The following is a 22635-nucleotide window of genomic DNA, read 5'->3' as shown; positions in this document are numbered from 1 at the left end:
GTGGAAATGGAATGGAAATGGAAAATAACATATTGAGACCAAGAAAGAGGATAAACAACAAAGAATACAAAGAAAAGAATCAGATGCATTAAGATCTCAGATATGGAAATTACTGAATCTAGAATATAAAAAGTAAGAATACTGTTTTTTCTTTTAAAATTTTAAAATTTTAAAATCTGTACTAAATTTTTAAATCTCTACTTTTTTTCTTTTAAAATTTAAAAATTTTTAAGTCTCTACTAAAATTTTTAAATTTTAAAAGAAAAAAAAGAAAGGCATCAAATGTGTGAGGAAGGCATAAGACTGTGGAGACTGATCATGCAGAATTGCTAAAAAAATTTAAAAACAGAACTTACAGTAGTAAAAAATATAATTATTGAGATTAAAAACTCAATGGTAGAGTATCAGATACAGCTGAGGAGAGAATTTACAACTGGAAAATACAGCAGAAGAAATGACTCAATATAACATGGGTAAATATTTGGAAAACATGAAATAGAGGTTAAGGGACATTACAGTAAAGTTAGAAGGTCTGGCTTATTGCTTAGAATTTCACAAGAGAATATAGAGAATGGAGAAAAGTCAGTATAGGAAAAAAAATGGCTAAAGGCTTCCCAATATTGGTGGCAGACTAGAATACATCAGAAGACCTCAGTGAAATATAAGTAGGTAGCAACAAAAAAAAAACACACACCTGAACACACCTTAGTGAAATTTCAGCTCACCAAAAACAAAGCAAATATGAAATAACTACAAAGGAATGAAAGCAGCTACAATGGAAGCCAGAAGATGATGAAAAATGTCTTCAAAGAGTCAAGAGAAAATGACTATCAAATAATTATATACTAGGTGAAACTACTTGAAATAAAGCCATCATCAGATAAACAAAAGCTAAGTTTTTAGGAGCAAATCTTCCCTAAAGGCTATTGTAAAGACTGTACTTCATTAAAAAAAGAAAATATACAAGAAGAAATGTGATGCTTTTAAAAAGCCCAATAATAATGCTGGGCAGGGTGGCTCAGCCTGTAATCCCAGCACTTTAGGAGGCTGAGACGGGCAGATGACCTGAGATTGGGAGTTCAAGACCAGCCTGACTAACATGGAGAAACCACATCTCTACTAAAAATACAAAATTAGCAAGGCATGGTGGTTCATGCCCGTAATCCCAGCTAGTTGGGAGGCTGAGGCAGGAGAATCGCTTGAACCCGGTTGGCCGAGGTTGCAGTGAGCCGAGATTGTGCCATTGCACTCCAGCCTGGGCAACAAGAGCAAAAATCCATCTCAAAAAAAAAAAAAAAAAAAAAGCCCAATAATGAAGAAAATACTGTACTTATTTAATTTAGAAAACTGAAGTTTGGAGTGTTTCCCCAAATCTACAAATAGCAATTTAGAGTTGGTGTTAATATCCTGTTCTATATGACTCAAAGCATGTATTCTCTTATAATATATGTATAAAATACTTGACGCGGCTGCATAGGTTTGCTTGGGCTGCCATAACAAAATATGATAGACTGGGTGACTTAAACAACAAATCTTTATTTTTTCATGATGCTGGAGGCTGGGAAGTCCGAGATCAAGGTGCTGGCTGATTCCGTTTTTTGTGAGGGCTCTCTTCCTGGCCTGCTGATGGCCCCCTTCTTGCTGCGTTTTATACTGGGGATTGGAGTTTCAACATATGAATTTAGGGAGGACATATTTCAATCCATAGCATCATCCTTCCACATTTTTTAAATTCCTGAAAGTTAGTTATAAACCCGATGATTGAATTCACTCTAATTCTCTCATATTTAAATGGGAAATTTTGTGCAAATTATTCCTTAGTCTCCATACCAAATTCCTTTGCAACCCATGTTTTCCCTGCTGTGTATCAGGAAGCTAACCCCACTGAATCTTTTTACTGACAGGTTACAGCTGATATTTTGCCACAGGATGTACTGGCAGGAGCTGACTGAGTTGCAAGGAAGTAAAGCCAGGGTATTTCTTCTCTGCTGCCCTGTGGCTTCAGCACCACGTCTTGGGCAGCTGCTGCATTTCTCCAAAACTACAGCTCCAACTGGGCGGCCCCTCCTCTGTGCTTCCAGTTCTCACTGGGTTCTGTTAACATTATTTCTTCTCATTGTCCCTTCAGCCCAAGAGGTTGTAATGTTGCTAGTCCCTGGGTAAATTATTTATTTGCTCCTAAAACTCTGCCTATACCTTTTTGGAGTGCTACCATTAACATATCTTCACTTAAACTATTTTAAGGGTGAATCCCATTTCTTACTGGGACCCAGGACCTAACAGGCCTTGCTTACATATTGCATTTAAATTAAATCTCAGGTTTATGGTACTTACATGCCATTCTACATTTGTATTTCAGAAAATATATATGTACATAGACATCCATTTCATTTAGGGAGAGAAAAAGGAAAAGGATAAAGTAAGATGTCAGAAGGAATGAAAGGGACCTTGCAAAACTACATAGAGAAATCGTCCCTTATGCCTTTAGAAAAACCTCACATTACCAAAGGGTCTCTGGCAATGAAGCCATACAGAAAAAAATGCCCTTTTGTCTTCTTACGCATAAGTTGAACATCATTACCCAAGTATTGTCCATTCCTTTAAGGGATAGGTTATAAGAGGGAATTGTTCTTTTTCTTTAGGATTTTTTTTTCATTTTTTTCCCTTGGAATGAGAATAATTAGAAATTTTCAAAACTTTAGTTTAAAATAGGTCATTTCCCTTTCACATTGTCAGAAAATTCGTACTTCCCTAAATTGGGTGATTGGGTGTATTTAGGGAGTTCCTCTATGCAGTGTAGCTGAGTTTCAAAATCAGTGTCATTCTCGGTGTTTGAAATGTATGGCGGAAATCTGTTGGGCTTGCTTTGTAAATGCAGAGCTAGGTCAGGTGAAGCCCAAAGGCAGTAGGCCAGAGTGGGCCCCAGGAATACCTCCAGCAGAGAAGCAATTCAAATGGACAATGAGCAGGTGCAGGCAGGTTCAGATGCTGTGATAGAAAGGTCAAGAAAGGGGATCTGAAGAGAGGAGAAAAAGAACAGAGAAGGAACTTTTCTATGGTGGCAGGCCTTGTAGCTGGGACTAACAATCTGAGAGAAACTCTTTTTTCACATACTAGACAAATTCACCAAGAGTATAGGAAAGTGCCTAAGAAAGAATGGCTCTGAACTTCTGCTAATTCATTGAAAATAAATTTGTGCTATTCATATAATATAGGTAGATTATATCCTTAAATTTTCCAGTGGTATTTTAGATGTCCCAACCATGTGTGCCACTGTGAAAGGCCAAAGTCAGAGACAAAGTAAGTCAGGGAGGGAGGAAATTGTTTCTCACTAAGTTTTTTGTCCCCTGGGTCTTTAAGGGGGTGATTACTCAAAAGCAAAGCCAGATTTAATAGCAGGGACTTCCGGAGTAGAGTGTTCCAACCCTGGCTTATTCTCTATTAAACACCTTGAAAATTAAAAGCATGACTTTGTCACTTGATATTCCCAATGCCCAGAAGAAATGTCCTGTAATCGGTAAACAGTGGATGTTTGTTGACTGATTGCAAAAACACTCACATGTCTGACTCCTCCTGTCCTTGTGCTCCTAGACGCACCTTAGCAATAATGGACACAAGGGGACTGGGCCTTGCCTGGACCACCCACCTGGCTTGGGCCATGCCAGCCTCTCTGCTGCAGTGTGTGGTTGCTCAAGTTTAGCTACAAGGCCATATAAGAGTCCTTCCAAGAGGAGGATGGGGCGAACTTTCCAGCTAGAGTTTGACCTAAGGAAGGATTTCAAAACTTACCCCTGCAATGCTTTAACAGCATTCAAGTCAAATGGAGGCTTTTCATACAGTGAAATCCACAGTAGCTCTCTGTGGTATGTAGGGCTACCAGCCAGATATACCTGAAAGCAAGCGCTTGCCTTGCTCTCCCTCTGCCACAGAACGATGACACAGGGATAACAAAGGGAAATACCAGGGAATATCAAGTCAAACAAATCGTAGATCTTCTCTGGCGGCTTCTTTGACCTTGTTCTGAGGTAAGTCACACCAGCAGGAGGGGCATTCAGGATAAGCGTGTTTGTCATTTGAGGCTTCTATCTGCTCCAAAAGGAACTCTAAATCTTCCTTATGAAGGCACTGACATTTAGTTTGGCACATTTTCAGATACTAGAAAAAGAACCATGACTTGACAAAAAAAAAAAAAAAAAGTTTAGTTAATACAAAGCAGAAGAGGCAATTATTTCAAGCCATTTAGAGAATAATTTGAACATAAGTGTGCAAATATATAACTTTTTAGGTGCTGAGATTTCTTTTTTTTTTCCTGTCAGTGAACACCGTGTACATCAAGGAAGATAATTACAACTTTTTCAAGTCTTCTAAAATCGAGTAAGTTTTCTGTTTTTTTTTTCCTTTGCAGTATCCAGGGATTTTGTTTGTTTGTTTATTGCCACATATGGTTTCTGTTTCAAGGTCTAAGAGCATCATATCAAGCTTTATCACATCTGAAGTTGAAGGGAGTAGTTCTTGCAGACAATCTATAGCATCCATTTAAGAACAGATAGAAGTCTTAAATTTGGCATATGTTTATCTGATGAACCTCACTGTTTTTGTTCCAAGTTTCAGTTAAATCTCATCTGAGGGAGCAAACCTATTTGTTGATTTGATGGGGGTTTTATACTCTTTTATGTGACAAAATAACCCAGAGATTCTCACGACTTAAATGTAAGGGATCCAGAAAGCCTGGAGATACAAAAACATTTTCCAAAATAGATGTGCAGTTTGTACTTGTTTATATACTTGCTGAGTATTTTGCTTTCTTCTTTGTTTTTAAAGGGACACCTAATTCTATGTTCCCACCCTTTTCTTTCTTCTCCAACTTGTACATTCTGTAACTTATATTGTCTTGACATTTTGAGGCAATATTCCATCCCTCCAAGTCTTTGATATCATTTTACTCATAAAAACTAGCCCATGAATGAAATCAGAAGAGGAAAGTTCGTTTTTGTAATTCCAGCAATGAGACATCTTCCACATTCATTACCACCCAAGTATCAGTTATTTGAAGGCAGATTTAAAAAAAGGCCTGATGTCAGAAACATTAGTATGTCATGCCCAAATCATATGGAGTCTCTTGAACTCAAAGGGGAAAAAAAAGGCAGCCTGCTTTTAGACCTTCTGCTTTCCTTATTAACTTTGACCTTAGCTATTTCTCAATCAGCTGCTTACACATCCATTTTATACACTAGAGGTGTAGAAAATTTCATAAGAAAAGCAACCAGCATAAAAATGACTTTTTAAAGAAAGTTCAGTAACCTCCATATAGATCGAATATGACATGTTCAAGTCACTGACTTCATTTATTAAATGCACTTCCCTGACGTGTTAAATAACTCTTTCTCCTAAGTGCAAAGGGTTTGTGTGGCTCCTCCTGCCCCCTCTCTTCCCATCTCCATGATTTACGATGTTCTCCTGACAGGCTTCATATGTCTAGGGCCCATTAGGTAGGAAGGTAGTTTTGCCTCTGGGTGAGTCCTGCAGTCACCCCAGGGTGAGCATGACTGTTTGGCAGTCTCCCTGGAAGTTTACGGAGGAACAAACAAAAAAGAGACTCACCCGGAATAGAGGTTTTAGGGAGAGATGGCCCCTGTTTGTGAAATAAGCTTTAGAGTTTTGTTTCTGTGTAAACTTTTTTTTTTTTTTTTTTTGAGATGGAATTTTACTCTTGTTGCCCAGGCTGGAGTGCAGTGGTGCAATCTTGGCTCACTGCAACCTCTGCCTCCCGAGTTCAAGCAATTCTTCTGCCTCAGCCTCCTGAATAGCTGGGATTACAGGCACCCGCCACCATGCCCGGCTAATTTTTTGTATTTTTAGTAGAGACGGGGTTTCATCAGGTTGGGCAGGCTGGTCTCGAACACCTGACCTCAGGTGATCCACCCGCCTCGGCCTCCCAAAGTGCAAGGATTCCAGGCATGAGCCACCACACCCAGCCAACTTTTATTATTATTATTTTTGTTGTATAAATCCACAATGTTCTCTTTTTTAAGAGGATGTAGAACTGGGGAAAAGATGACATTAAGAAGCTGGCTCAACTGTTTGAAAAAGATTTAGGAAAAAAGTGGAGCTGCCTAAGTTGTAAATTGGGGCCACTTGTCAGAACCCTGAGGACTGAAAAGTATGTCTTGAATTAAAATATGGTCTTGTGCCTGTGAATCAGTAAAGGATGTTTATAGATGTGAAATGTTCTCATATTGTCTGGAAACAGCTGCTAATCTTGGATGAGTATCAGGTGTGTGTGTATAAAATAGACCTCCACACACACAGAAAACTGAAGCTGCTAGGAAGGATCAACTGTAAGTTAAGTATATGAATAATTCAAGGTGCCTATCTTTTCTAAACTTCTTTCCTGTAGAGTTTGATGTCTGAGAATACTTGGGAACACTACCACCACTTCTCTAAGAATTGTTACTTTTAGGGCTGATGTTTAAGATGGAAATACTCAGATAGATTAAGATTTAGTCTGCAAGTATTTTGCATGAATTCCTTTAAAATGGGGTTGCAAATTTTTCAGTCTTTTCTCTTTCCTTTGAATGGATTTTATTACTAGATCAAGAGCTGCCAACAGCTAGGCCCAGTGAAATGTGGAAATCACTCATGTCTTCCTACCTTGTAATAAGGTGAGGTTTCTGAATACCTTTTAGTTAAAGGAATAATAATAGTTCTTAAAAACATAAAAATACTAGTTACTGATTGTTACCTGTGTCCCGAGGCCTAGTTGCTAACACATTGTCGTGATGAAAGAGCTCAGATCAAATCTAAATTTTGTGTTAGAAGTCCATTGCTGTATTAATCATCTGGAATAAAAATGTCACAGTTATGATTCTTTGGAAACTGCTGCACTTAACTTCCAAACTGTTGCTTTTTAAAAGGCTAATTCGGGGTTGGGTACATTAATGTCAATGTCCTATAAAACTGCCGGCTAAAAAAAATGTCAGCAGAGACATTTTTTCTAGCCGATGTCAGCACAAAAGGGTGCCTCAGTTGTTTCATCTCCAAACAGCTGCATGCTTTCATTGACATTTGGCGACCTTTCTTTGTGCACCCAGCCTAACCTCTTAGGTTATTTCCTGGCCTCCCTTCTGTGACCTTTGACCAAGGCCAACCTTTAGCTGGAGAATGTGACATTTTGTTCTCCTCTGGCTGACATGTGATGCTCTCATTATTCAAAGGTATGTGAAAATCATGACCCCAAGTGACCTTTGAGTTTCCTTTCATTTATTGGTTGTTTTTGGTGCTTGTTCAGCATGTACTCGTCTAGGTGAAGGGGGGTGAAAGTGAGGACTGGGGTAGCCTTAGACGGCCCATATCTCATTTTATTTCATTTCTAGTCTCTTTCCTTCCAGACATGCTACTTTACTGTTTATGACTAAACCTTATTGTTTTCTGTATACTGATCAAGGGACAAATTTGACCTGTGAATAATGGGTCTTTTTGAAATTTAAGAAATTTGGTTTAGTGAGTGAAGCTCGTTGTGCGTTTCTATCTTTTTCCTATCAAGGACATGTCTGCATTTCTGAATATAATTTTCCATCTAGTAATGGTAACTCTTTTATATTTGGAAAATGAATAACATATAGAATGGTTGTAATATGTGACAAACAACTAAAAAATTTGTCATTCATGTTTTATTTATATAATTCAGTTGGATATTTGAAAGAGTTCCTGTCTAAAAAATAATTTGCATATTTTATCACATAGTTATAATTAACTTGGTTATGCTTATAGATTTAATGTTACATTAATTTAAATATGTATGTATATTAATATAGAAATGTGTACAGTGGGTACTAACTATGAAGAAGGAAAATTAAATTTAAGCACTGATAAAATAATGGTCATAAATTGCTTAAGTTAGATTTGGCATTTCAGAAACAAATTAGAGGACATTTATCTATAAGAATTTAGAGATATTTAAAATTATATTTCTCTCAAAGTATTTCACTAATTTGTGACATCTGAGACAAAATATATTTCCATTTAAAAAATAGTAAAGCGAGGAATTGTCATATAACATATATTTGCATGTATTTTGCTCCTAGTCAATTCTCTTCTCTAAGGTATTTACCTCTAGAATAGATCCAGCTGCTGTGGAAAATTGAGGATAAGAGTTTAGATTGCTTGACCAAAATTTAAGTGTGGTCATTAACTCCGGGATTTCATAACTTTCCAAGGCAAGCTGTTTAGGTGCTGATGATGAGTGACTAGAGAATTATTATAAGTACACTAACAATTACAGTCTTCAGCAAAACACAGGGCCCTCTATCTAGACACATTCAGATAAAGAAAAGGCCATCATTCCTGAATTATGGTACCCTCTAATTTAATATCCAAATACTAGAAGAAACTATAATTACACCATTTTACCAAACTGTTATTTATTTTTTAGTACAGTAAAAAATAAGACCTTTAATCCCATGGCACATTTTGTACTTATGATTCAGTCCAGTGGTTAAGCCTGAATTTAAGAAACTTTGACACAGTGCATTACTTTCCTACAAAAGACCTAACATAAAACTATCCCTTCTCGTTTCTGAATTCATGTGATTAATTTCAAAAAGGACACAAGAGAGGTAGGTGCTTTAAGAAACAGGTTCTGGAGAATGCATGCTTTTATTTCTAATTTGCAAAAGGATGGCATATGGGTTCTGCATTCAACAAGTATTTGATAGCTAATTTATAGAGAGAAATCTACTAGACACATGGAGATAATATGAATCAGACATGGGTCTGGCCTTCAAGAAAGATGCAATCTGGTAGAAGAAAAAATCTTTATAACACACTGAAACTTCTAAGTACCACAAGAAAAAAAAAATTCCTATAGTTCCATGAATAATAAAGAACTCCAACTTAAATCAACTTGTTTCACCTATTTTTATAGCTCTATTTAAAGCATTCTAAAATTCCATTCACAGATAAGTTTTTGATGTATCTGTAAAATTCATCTCTCATGTCGTTGTCCTTGTGGCTAATTAGTGTATATTGCTTTATCATCTACCAATCATCCAAGCAAACTTTACAAATAATTAGATTTAGGCCCATTAACTACTCTAGGATGAAAGTTGAAGCTAATGCCAAAGACGAATTTCATATTTCTCAAAAAATAACACATTTAAACTCCTACATTAGGATTTGTTTTTGTTTTTGTTTTTTGAGTTTTTTTTTTTGCTACAAAACAAACTGTAGAGATAATAATTAGAGTATGAGATTAAGCTCATTTAATTAATGTAACCAAGAACACAAATAAAAAAAAAGTGGGGTACTTATGGAATGGCTACATGGGTACTCCCAAGTTTTATCAATACATTCTGCATGAATATTTGCTTCATAAAATTTTTTTTTCTCCGCCTAATACTGAAAATTTAGTCTTTTTTCCTTTTGTAACCAATGATATGCTTCAAAGACTTAGAAGGAAACCTCAAAAGTGACCCCGAAGAATGTTTCTTGTGATTTGCTGTGTGCAGACATGATCTCTCAGAGTTGTAATGGCTAATTTCTTTCCATTCAAATAGGTTTAACCCAATAAAGGAGCAAGTTTAAAATATTTCATGGGTCCTGTACTGAACTGAAGAGAGGGTATTGCACTGATTAATAAACAGAGATGTATGCAGAGTAGATGTGCTGCCAGGGTAAAAACAGTCAATGAAAGGAAACTTTAACAGGAAAACAACAAAAGCAAATAATTGATCAATATTTTAATAACTGCATACCTTACATTGGAGGGAATATCTTCATTCTGTTATTTTGTAGTGTTTTAAAAATAAATTATTAAATTAGCTTTAAAAATGTTTTGAGTTACCAATTTGGAAATCCCTGGTGCATTTATCTCCTTTATTCATTTGTTATTTTTTTATTTTTAGAAGCAACATTAGAAACTTATTTTTGCACTTAGCTCATTTTGTTCTCTGTAAAGGTTCTAACTTGTTGGGCATTTAATCAGTATTAAAGACAAATGTTTTCACTTGTTCAAAAAAATTTTCACCTAATAATAAAATATGACTTGCCACATAAATGTCACCCTTCATGCACAAAGTGCTTTAAAGTGATAACGGGAAACCAAGTTAAAAATGTTTAAAAATCATGTCTGGCAGGAGGCATAAGTTTCCCTCTCCAAATCCCAATAACCTAAAATTGAAGAGAGCCAAGGCCTGTTTCCTGCTTTGTGATACTGCCTTATTGTCATTCAGTTGTATTTAACCACAAAGGCCCCATGCTCCATGTGGTAGATTCCTAAACAGTCATAAATCTACCTCTTGACCAAGTATGGTTTTTCAGCATGTGTTTTGTTAAGCAACAGAAATGTGCACACAAGAACAGTAGGGAAGAATTACTCATATCTAGGTTCCCCTAATGGAATCCCCAGGTCTTTTGATACCTAAGGCCCCAAACATGGCCATGATTTCTAGATTAGTATAAATTCCAAAAGTAACACACCAAACTCTAAGAGCAGAAAAGATGTAGAAGATTTCAGTTTTGTGCTTTTTTTAAAATATGAATGTTTCATGGGTTGTCTGAGTAAATTTCTCTATGGTTCTTTACATAACTACAACTTTGTCTCCTTTTCACCTCCAGAGTGAGACATATTGTAGTTCTGGCTGATTTCAATGAAATTTCCTGTTGCTCCTTGAGAAGGAGTCTAGATATCACCAATACTTTTGTGCCATTATTAATTTAAAGGCACATATACTTCTTTTATCTCCTGGAATGAGGATTTATTTTTATTTTTTTAATCTAAATCTACTTAATTGTTAATGATTGCTTTGTTTTGGATCCATTAATTCCAGTGTAGACTATTATTTAACTTTGAGGTGACAGAAGAAATTATTTATAATGGAAGCTGGAGAGGAACAAATAGATTAATTTTCTAAACCATTTCTAGTCAAAACGACAGTCTCATAAGCTATCAAAATTCACTGTATTTTGTTAATAGATCTCTTTATTTTAAAATGAGTAAGAACATATTTTGAATATCAGATTTTTATCCTCTCATATCCAACTGATTCCTTATTTTACTGATATGAGTGAGCATATATTCCCTTAAGAGTGAATTTTGAAGTATTATTTTAAAAATTAACAGTAAAATTCTTCTGATACTATACTGGAGGTTTTTGTTCCCAAAGATCAATAAATTACTCTATAGGACATAATAACTCCATGTGTATCCTCAAATGAAATTGAAATTCCTTCCATATACATAAAATCTGCAAAGGAATTTATTTCAGTAGGATAATAGTTAATTTATAGTGTGAAGTTCAAAAAGGCAGAAGAAGATAACAACTCAATTTAGGTAAAGATGTAGCACATATAAGCTGGAGGAAAATCAATGTCAAATAGAAAACCATATCTGAAATTCAGATCATATTTAGATGCACAAAAAACTGTTCAGAGCAGTAGGGGGTGATTGTATTCCAATTCAATTTCCTTTACTCACATCAACCAGTCTTGGTTTGAAAGTCAATCATATGATTTACCGGGCTCTTGAAAGAGTAGAAAGGGGGCAGCCCATGAAAGGGACAGGGAACTGATAACATAACATTTCTAAGAAGACCATGAATTACAAAGTTTGGGCTTAGCATGCAGTTTGGGTAGGTTAAAAGAAAGTCATTAAAAAATAAAAAAAAAATGCATTTTGTTCTTTTTGTGTAAGTGATATCATTCACTGGAGATTTTTTTTTTTCCTGAAGAAAAGGAAAAGCCAGATAAAATATTCTAAGTTTTATGCAATCCTTTAAGAGAGTATAACCAGAAATGAGAGATTTTCTAAGGCTTGGAGTTGTTTGTCAGGGGTTTCCTGTGAACAGGATCAGGGTGGGCACAGCAGGGCATGCATTTATTGCAGTCCAGCACAAATGTCAATATATATTTTTTGGTTATGGGAAACTCAAAGAAGTTGTCTGCATCAAACTGCCTCTGGGTTTAATTTTGAGGAAATAGTACTGTTACTAGCGAGGTGAACTTGGAGAAGTAAGAAAGCATCACAAACTTGGGACTGGAAAAGAAGTAGGTTTTGTTATGTGCTTTTTTTCAAAACCCAAAGGACAACACATAATCTGAAGAGGATTATAAACTGGAGACTTGGGGACAGGTCTAATGAGTTATTTGTTGTTCCCAAAGGCACTTGACATGTATGCGGGATTGGACTACTACCAGCTTTATAAAACCATGATAGCTTATAGTTGACTCTGTAAATATTGAAAAGCACACAGCAGACTCATATGTCCACAGATTCTTGGAAAATTTGGGGTTGCTATGGTGTCTTTAATTTCCTCTTCAATATGACAACTAACAAAAGCCATATAAGTTGTTTTGGCAGACATTTAAGATACTAGGAATCTTTTATTGTAAACTCTTCTGTAATTTTCTTTGAATTTTCTTCTATTCACAATTAGGAAAATCACAAAAAGGAAGACAACTAAATATCTTTATTATAGCGGCATTGTCACAGCCTTAGGTGACTTCCAGTGTATTTGTTTATGCAATAATATCTTTTGATATTTTCAAAGTGTTGGTCTTAAAAATATTTCTATCATAAAGGAGCATAAGATGACATTAGGGACAGAGATAGTTATAAAGAAATCACTAGGAGTTATGCTGTAAATATGTATATAAGATCTTTTCGTAATGCAGATTACATAAATTTGAATTAAGTGACTTTTAAGAATATTGATTATTGATCTGTTAAACTATTAAAGCCGTTAGGCCCTTTTGTGTAAATAACTATTTTTAAAATTCATGTAGCTTTATAATAAAAATTCTTATGAAAAATACTTATGGTCTCTTGCATGCTGAATAGCCACTTTTCAACATTAAATGTCTTGGCCAAAAATGCATTTTAAAATTAAGAATCATTTAAATTATACAACCACCAAAAAAAACAACAACAACAAAAAAAAGAAGCCCTCCTGGAATTACTCAGCATGCACTTTAGCACTATATTACTTTAAAATGGTCAAGACACTCTGTTTTAAATCCCCGTAAACATATCTTACGTATTTTTAAAGCCATTTTATGTTTTACTGATTACAGTATATACTCTGCCAAAAATACCTATATATTCTTTTTATTGTAGTGCTAATTCCTATTTTTGAACATTCAGAGTTCTCAAGGAGCCCTATGTAATGATAGCTGTATTCATCAAAACACATCATAGAAATATATCATCACTGAAATGAAATATGTTTAGTCTATGGATGAAAATTGAGCCTGATTCTTTGTAGCTCTTTGTGACACCTCATCTTATTGTGACAGAGAAAACTAGAAAGTGAACTTCCATTTGCAAAATTTTCAATAAGGTCTATTAATGAATTAATGACTTATCTTTGCCTAGACTGTAAGCTCTTTGAGGACAGGAGCTACAGCTTATTTGTTTTTAAGTACCAGCAATATTCTGCTTGATAAATTTGTGGTGAATGCATGTATATAAAAGGAAGAAAATCCTTTCTCTATCCAAAGGAAAGGATTTTAGGTATCAGAGAGAAAATACATCTTTTCAAGGAAAGATATTACATAGAACGTGTCTTAGAATCATAGAATTTCAGAGTTGGAAGATACTCCTGAAAGTAAAAGTGATTATATATACACATTCAATGCCACATTCATTCAATTTTTATAAATTAGAAAAGTTTGGAGATTCTCTTTTTTTTTTAAGCTTCATTCTTTTGGGCTAGTCAACAGAAAATGATACCCCAAGGTATGGCACTTTTGCATGCTGAGCACTTTGTATTAAAGGAAGTTGGAAGGACTTAGAAGCTGCCCCAGAATTGAAGTTTCTCTGGCCCTCCCTTAATTTCTCCCTCCAAGCACAGGCAGGAGCTCTCTCTGAAGTTTTCTTATCTGACTAAGGGAAGTTCTTCCAAAAAACACAATTGCCTTCAATCCCCTGTTCCCCTCACTAACCAGGGAATATTAATCATGGAAAAGGAAACTACGATCATGACCACACCCACCCAAACAGGCTTTTTATCTATTCCTATGAGAACTGTTACCTGAGAGACTTTATCTCCATAATAAGACAACCTTTGTTCACAATGCAGTCCTGCCCCTTACCTTTCTGTAAATTGTAACCATGTACCCAGAGCCTGGAGGAAAATTATCCCAGGCAATTGTTTGTTCTTCAGACCCATTAATCTCCTCTAGAAATCATTTTCTCTTCTACTACAATTGCCTATATCTACCACTTTCCTCTTTCCTATAAAGAGGACATTTAATCTTCAACCTTCTAGCCCTTGAGTTTTATACCTTATGTGACTCCCATGCACTTATGCATTATAAATTTGTTTAACTTTTCTCCCATTAATCTTTCTATTGCCGGTTTACTTTGGCAGATTCCGTTATCAAACTTGCAGAGGAAAAGTTTGAACTTCCATCCAATTTTCTCCCTCTCTACCAATTTGCTACTTTTCATCTTTTAGTGTAAAGGAAATAGCTCTCTACTTTTATTGTTTACCTTATTTGGCACAAAGTACATAGATAATTTTTACAGATTAACATTACTTGGGCATTGAAAGGGAAATTGTTTCTCTAAACCTTTTGCCTCACTTGGTTTGAGCACTGTGTTAATGAGGACAGAGCAATGTATTTTCTCTCTGTAGCTACTCTTTGGCCTCTTAACCTTTTTCAGTGTTCTCAGTGAGAGGTCAGGAGAGAATAGAAGAATCTAGCACCACTGAAAAAGCAAGTCACTGCGTAGCCCTACTCTCAGTATTTCATATACATCACTGTTTTACAGGAAAAACAGTATGATAATAATTCCTTGCAGTTCAGTCCTGAGCACTGCAGTACTACTATTATGGGATGCATAATGTCAGACTTGGCCTTTGAGGTGTTCCACCTCCCCATCCTAGTTCCCATTCAATAAATGTTGGCGAATATACAGAATGTTAAGGGTGGGGAATTACTATTATAAAATCATCCTAAATCATCACAAATACATCCATATAGGACAATTTCAACAGGCCAATACCCCAAGTTTAAATATGTTTTTAATGTCAGGTGAACTCCAAAAGATGCTTACCTTTCTTCGAAGCCAAGATAAACACCCAGTATTTTGTAAATGTGTGCACTGGTATGAGAGTCTTGCTAGAATTTAAACCAGCCCTGGGCCCCCAGCTGGCACAAACACGGGGGTGGGAAGCATAGCTGAGGCAAACTTGCTCACCACCAATTCTTCTCAGGTCACTGAGCTCCGTAATTACTGAAGAATCAACATTCAGTGCCAATTGTCAGGGCCTCTCTTGAGATTCCTTGGCCCTGCGCTATTTTAATGCCATTTCTTCTTGCCACCTGCTTTACATAGAACCTGATGGTTTTGTTGTTGCTGTTGCTGTTGTTTTGTTGTTGTTGCCATTGCTTTTGTTGTTGTTGTCTTTATTAGAGCATCATTTTGTTTCACATTGTTGTGTGCTAAAAATAATTTTAAACCTATAAGTATCTGATGTATATTAGATGCTTAATAGAAAATGGGATCTATAACACTGGAGAGAATATCACTTAGTAAGAGCCCAATAGATAGGAATTGCCCTTTAAAAATGGAATCTAATAGGCAAACACAAAGCATTGCTGCACAGTAGCCCAAAGTAATTTCTTAGCCCAGTGGACTTCAGTAAGGCAAACACATCTCAAAAATCATATCGAAGAGGCCATATGTGTTGGGGACTAGAATCTTAAAGGTAAGTCTGGTTTTCACCCAGTAGGCCCTAATGGTACAGCTAGACCAGAGTTTACAGCTGGACTTCATTGAGATTGTCCAGAACCCAGGCAGTCCCACTTCTTGAATATTTCAAATTATCAGCAGGTCTAAAAGGATTTTTGAAATAAGTGCTTGCTTGCTGTTAAATAATACTATACTAAATACTGACTAGCTTATTCTTCCTAAAGTTTCACAGGCACACTGGGAAATAAGCAAGCAGGATTCATTATCCCCACCTGAGCTATGAAGAAATAAGATTTAGAGAGATTAGAGAGATCTTGTTTTTGTGTTTTTCCCACACTAGTAAACCATTATTCCTCACTGTCCACACACGCATAGCAATGAGTTCACTCCCAGCACTAGAGCTCTATTCTGTTTATGAGTGAAGCCCAAATGACTCTTCTGAGGCAGAGGCACTATTTTACACTTTAAAAACAAATACCCTGTCTGTGCTGGCAAAGCCCCTCCAGTTCTCTGTATGCTTGCATGAGAAGAGGCAAAAGGGAAGAGCTCAGAGGAGGAGACTGTGTTCCGTCCTCACCAGTTGGAGGGCTCTGCCTGGGCCACCTCACTTCTTGGAACCTTGGTCTCCTCATCTGTAAAGTGAGGAGATTGCTGATATGGTTTGGATGTTTGTCCCCTCCAAATCTCATGTGGAAACGTGATCCCCAGTGTTAGAGGGGGGGCCTAGTGGAAGGTATTTGGATCATGGGGGTGGATCCCTCATGAATGGCCTGGTGACCTCCCCACGGCAATGAGTGAGTTCTCACTCTATTAGTTTACTCAAGGGCTAATTGTTTAAAGCAGCCTGGCACCTCCTCCTCTCTCTTGCTCCCTCTCTTGCTGGATGACACACCTGCTCCCTCTTCATCTTCTGCCATAAGTAAAAACTTCCTGGGGCTTCACCAGAAGCCAAGCTAATGCTGGTGCCATGCATATATCGCCTGCAGAACCATGAGCTAAATAAACCCCTTTTCTTCTTAAACTAACCAGTCTCAGCTATTCCTTTATAGCAACACAAAACACATTACACTAATGTAATGGCCCCACACTAAGGAGTGGCATTGGTTGATACCCCCACACACCCAAATGCACCGTGCTCTTTGGCTGCTGTACCTAATGCCTTCTTGTTCCTTTTAAAACTTTCTCATGGGAAAGAAAGGAAGCTGTTTCACCAAGAAATTGATAGTGGGTACCAGCTTAAAGGGTTACTTCTCAGAAATGTTTGCATTAAAATTAATATCTGGAAGGTGATATTTTAGTAGCCATCATCAATATGTGTATGGTAAGGAAGAACATTTTTGTGGAGTAACATGGGAAGTGTGTTGGTCACCTAGATGTCCCACCCAGATCCTCCTGTAGGGAGAGATGTGGTGCCCAGCTTCAGGGCATGTGGTCAGCAGACAGCCTCCAACCAGTGCCCCCTTGAGGTTGACCTCAGCTACAGAGTGCAGCCTACCTCTCCCGAGGTCCCACCCACTCCAGGGCACCTGCATCCAGCGATAAGCAAAGGTGTGTGTGAGGGAACAAGAAGACCCTGCTACATGGGGAAACCTGACAGGTAATTCCCTCTTCAGAGCTCCCTTTTGGGATATCTAGGGCTTTGGTTCACCTTTAATATTGCAGGTCAGTTTCTCTCCTACCTACCAACAATGGATGCCCAGGTGGGACTGGGGGAAGGGGGAAGTGGGAAGAGGTGCTGTAGAGAAAGACAGACATCTCATTGTCTGTTTTCAAAAGCTTCATTTAATGCAGAAGAATGGGGAAACACATGTACAAAGGACCATAGTAAGAAACAGAAAAAGCAGGAAAACAAGGAAACATGGATGTTTTCTCAGGAAAGTACCTAATTGTGGAGGTCCCAAGAGACAATGATGTCGTAATGGCTGAGATTCTTCCTGGAGGACTTTGGGAAGTGTGAAGCTCAGAATAGTATCTGGCTCACTTCCTGTCCTCCCGTTTCTGTTTAGGACTCTCCTGAGGAAGGTGCTCAGTTCCACTGAGTGAAATAATAGTACATTTATGGCCACAGTCTTGACTTCAAAATGACTCCCAGATTTCAGTTTTTCTGCAGATCCTTTCAGGAAACTGCAAGCTATGCTTGGCTTTCTGTCGCCATACACACATCTATCACACCAAAAACATGTAACTTATGTCAGGACAAGTTTAATAACAGGATAATTTGATTTCTTAGGTTTTTAACAGAGGACATCATGCTATCTGTTCTTGTTTAAGAGCCACAGAACATGAAATGGTATAGTAAAAGGAGTGGTTGATGTCAGTGGCTAAGCCCTGGATGGCCCACAGAAAGGTCAGATCTTGGTGTCAAAAGTCACAGAGATGCCACATGGCCTCTCAATGAATGCAGGGTGAAGTATTACCCCTAAGAAATACTGGCCATCAGAACAAAGGGAGTTTACTATTGTGCAAATTATTACTGTTTAAGGGATGACTCAATTTTGGTGATTATACTAGTATCATCCAAAAATGGAGCTTTTGAGTTTGCTCCAGATTTTGAAAAATTGATTCTTACTGAAGAGGACTAAAATCTCTATGTCAGCGTTCAGTGTCTTAATACATTATCTTCTTATCTACAGGCAGCTTAAACCAGTATCTTCAGTGAACGGCTGGAAGCCAGGAATTTTGAGACTGGGTACAGCCTAGTAGAAAAAGCATGGGTAATGGGGCACTATTTAAAATCTCTTTTTGAAAGATTTGAAAATCTTGAATTTGAAAATCTTGAATCTCTCTTTGCCAGCTAACCAGCTCTGAACATGGAGCCACTTCTAAGATCCTTCTGAGCCCCAGTTTCTGAATCTGCAAAAGAGGAACAATCCTTCTTGCCTTGCAGAATTATTGTGAAGTTTACATTAGATCCTGTATGCTATGCACAGGATGTATGAGGCTTACAAAAAGCCTTTTCTTATAGCTTCTTGGTGAGGTAGGATGAGTTCATATTGCACAAGAGTTCATTTTCTGAATCTAACTTACCCATCTTATGAGAAATTAATAATTAAATGGTTGTGACATTTTTATCATTATGACATAGCAGAAAAATACTTAACAATTGAAGTAACATGGAATTCATCATCAATCTCATTTTGAGAGGGTCGACTCACAAATAGAACTTCTTTTCTTGCTTATGATATTCATACAGCTATATTCATATCTTTAAAAATTATGACATATCTTTTATATTTTTATATATTTCATGCTTTATATTTTCAAATATAAATACAGTTAATATACAATCTTCTTTTGCCTTTGAATTTCACTTTCAGAGACATGTTTCTATTTCCCAATATTTGCCTCTTATCTATAATAAAAGTCACCATCCTCTTCAAAGTGTGTTGTGTCAATGTGCAACCTCAGTATACTTAATTCTCTGACACACACCCTCTGAGAAGAGTGGTGAGAGTTGCAAGGTGAAGCTCTCTTCTTTGGGGCACTCATTCAGAATATACGTAGACCAAAAGACAATTCTTGTCTCACTTTCATTATGATTTCCCAATGAGCCTCCTGAAAAGCTTCTACTGTTAAATTGATTATGCATAAAATATAATTTATGAACTTGAACAATCACATTTTTAATTTTTTGTAGCTGAAATGATATGTCATGTACAGTTTAAAGGGTTATCATCTCCTTTCAGAAATAATCACCTGGTTATAAACCTATTATCAAGATAGTAAATAAGACCAAAATCTTCACTGGCTTTGAAGATAGACTTGGTTTCAAATATTTACCCCACAATAAATTGCTTGTATAAATTTGGGAAAATTTTTTGCCATTTTTGAGCCTCAGCTTCCTCATCTGTTAAGATTGGGTTAGTAATGATACTACTTCAAGATGACATTATGAGATGGTGAGAGAAAGCACATAGGGCTTTCTAGAAAAATTCTGTCTCATCTGAAACTTGAAAGAGGTATAGTGTTAGCCAAGCCAAGAAGGTGGGAAAACTGGCCTTAAAAGAAATGATCAACTCTGCACAGAATATTCTTTATGGTTTTATCATACCAGTGATGGCATCTCTTGTCATATACATGCATTTAGGTCATAAACTACATTTTATTTAGCATTGAACATCTCCAGCATCCCCCTGCCTTTATAGGAATAAGCAACAAAAGATAAACTGAACTACATTGAAAGTAAAAGCTTTTGTGTTGCAAATGATACTATCAAGAAAGTGAAATGAGAACCCATAGAATGGAGAAAATATTTGTAAATAATATGTGTATAAGAGATTGATATATAGATTGTTATAACTGTTATAATAACTCCTACAACTCAATAATAAAATGCCAAATAATTCAATTTTCAAATGGAGAAAGGATTTGAATAAACATTTCTCCAAAGAAAATATAGAAATGGCCAACCAGAGCATTTAAAAAATGCTCAACATTGTTAGTCATTAAGAATGTGAAAATTGGCCAGGCATGGTGGCTCACACCTGTAATCCCAGCATTTTGGGAGGCTGAGGCAGGTGGACCACTTGAGGTCAGGAGTTCAAGACCAGCCTGTCCAACATGGTGAAATCTCGTCTCTACCAAAAATATAAAAAATTAGCCAGGTGTGGAGGCATGAACCTGTAATCCCAGCTACTCAGCAGGCTGAGGCAGGAGAATGAATCACTTGAACCCGAGAGGTGGAGGTTGCAGTAAGCTGAAATTGTGCCATTGCACTCCAGCCTGGGTGACAGAGCGAGACTCTGTCTCAAAAAAAAAAAACTGTGAAAATTAAAAGTATATGAGGAACCACTCTACACCTACTAGGATGGCTATATTTTAAAAAGAAAGAAAGAAAAGAACAATAACAACTATTGTTGAGGATATAGAAAAATTGAAACCCTCACACATTGCTGGAAGAAATGGAAAATGGTACAGCCACTTTGGAAAATAGTTTGGAGGTACCTCATAAGGTTACACATAGAGGCATAGAGGTATCTTGTTTAACTCCACTATGACCTAGAAATTTCACTTCTGGGTATATGCCCGAGAGAAATGAAAATATACATCCACATAATAAACATGTGAAAAATGTTATAGCAGCATATTCATAATAGCCACAATATGGAAATAGCGCAAATGTCCATCAACTGATGAAAATAGGGTATACCCACAGAGCAGAATATTATTTGGCACTTAAAAAGAATGAAGTAGCGACACATGCTATAACAAGGCCGAACCTTGAAAACATTAAGCTAAGTGAAAGGAACAAATTACCAAAGATTACATATTGTGTGAGTCAATTTATATGAAAGTTCATAAGAGGCATATCTATAGTGACAGAATGTTGATTGGGGTAACTAGGGCTGGCGGGGTGGAAGAGGGAAAATCAGATTAACTGTTAATATAAGAGGGGATTATTTGGGGGAGTGATGAAATGTTCTAAACCAAGATGATGAAGATGGTTACAGAACTCTCAGAATTCATTAAACCCACTCAATTTGCTAAATTTTATGGTATGTAAATTATATTTCAATAAAGAGTATTAGAAAAACGAAAACCATACAGGGTTCTATGCACCATTGTCAGAAGGTGATGGAAATTCCAAAGCTCATTCCATTTCTGAGGTATTTTTGAAACTACAGGTATTCTAAAAATGCATGTATGTATGTATTTGAAACATCCCAATGTAGAAAACAAACTACTTTTCAACTTAAGTGAAACTAGATTGAGATAAACTCAAAATAAAGTTGTCTGTCAAAGTGATTTGATACCATTACAAAATTATTTGACATTCACTATTTATCATGTTAAATTTTTGCAGCCTCTTCTGAATTGCTCTCTAGGCATGTGGGATTGTGGAACTATTACTCTGGCTAATATTTAAGTATTAAGGCATAATGTCTAGCAGATACAGTAATAGACAGTGTCTGATTTATCTGTTTTCGATCTAACTGATAGTAATAGATACACTTTCATTAACATAATAGAATCATTTCACAATTATTTTAATGCACCAGCTAGACACAGAAAATAACTTTGGTTTTGTGTTCAGTGCCCATTTGCCCACTTAAACCTGCCTGCAAACTTGTCTTTTCCTACTGCTTGGATTAAATCTCAAGAATTCACACAATAAAAATTCATCCAGTCACTCTGAGTTACAAATAAGATCTCATTTTATCAACTGAAATATCTAGTACAGAGTCATAATCAGATCTCCAGACCCATGCCTATTTAGTCCTCCTCTTCTCTGACAGCTCAATTCTGTGTTATGTCCGAAAGCTCGTAGCAGGAAGGGAATGGGCAGATGCATCCCCCTTCTTGCCTACTCGCTGGCTATGCTTTCTGATCCTTCCACGGTCAGGCTCAGGAGGGCATGAATCAGGGACCCAAAACAGGGACTTTGAGATTACTCCGCCAAGGGATTGAGAGAGGACTGAAATTCTGCTCACACTCTGCTCACCAACTCATGTGTCCTGGCATGTGGCATTATGTCCCCCAGGAAGAAGCGATACCATTCAAGTCTGCACATGCCCATCATCTGTTCACAAGTCTTTTGCCTATGGGGTGGGCCTGCATCTACTTCAAGAATGTACCATTTAGTTTTTGTTTTTTTTTAACTAGCAAAATTTTAACATCGTAAAGATAGAGCTGCCCTATACCATTACCCAGCTTAAAAAATTACCAAATCTTAGAGATGTCTTTTCATTTCAAACGAAGTTGTAGGGATGATGGGAATTTTTCCCCCCACTCTGAAGTTTCAAGTCTGATAAAATAAACTGACAATGGATTTACAAGAGGAAAAGCACACAAATTTATTAACATGTTAAGTGTTTACGGGAACCATACAAAATATGAAACTCAAAAAAGGGCAAGGTGGTTGAAGCTTAAATACTCTCTTCATAGGGAAGAGAGAAATGAGAAATGTAAGTAATTTTAAGGGGTAGTAAGTGACTTTCAGG

General features: G+C 36.7%; 1 protein-coding gene across 20 annotated transcripts in view; it reads left to right on the top strand.

Moving 5' to 3' along the window:
* Positions 1-2773: 2773 nt before the first annotated feature.
* LOC129138329 (uncharacterized) overlaps positions 2774-22635 on the top strand; it is a 77589-nt gene continuing 57727 nt past the window's right edge. For 9 of the 20 annotated variants that reach the window (XR_010154538.1, XR_010154536.1, XR_010154532.1 and 6 more), the window contains exons 1-2: positions 2774-4025; positions 4317-4374. The gene's annotated coding sequence lies outside the window, so the exon portion shown is untranslated. The remainder of the gene's footprint in view (positions 4026-4316; positions 4375-22635) is intronic. The other 11 variants (XM_063803700.1, XM_063803701.1, XM_063803699.1 and 8 more) reach the window with 7 other exon arrangements.

This window comes from Pan troglodytes, chromosome 22 (assembly GCF_028858775.2).
Source record: "Pan troglodytes isolate AG18354 chromosome 22, NHGRI_mPanTro3-v2.0_pri, whole genome shotgun sequence".
NCBI classification, from domain to species: domain Eukaryota; kingdom Metazoa; phylum Chordata; class Mammalia; order Primates; family Hominidae; genus Pan; species Pan troglodytes.
This window is presented reverse-complemented; position numbering and strand designations above follow the sequence as displayed.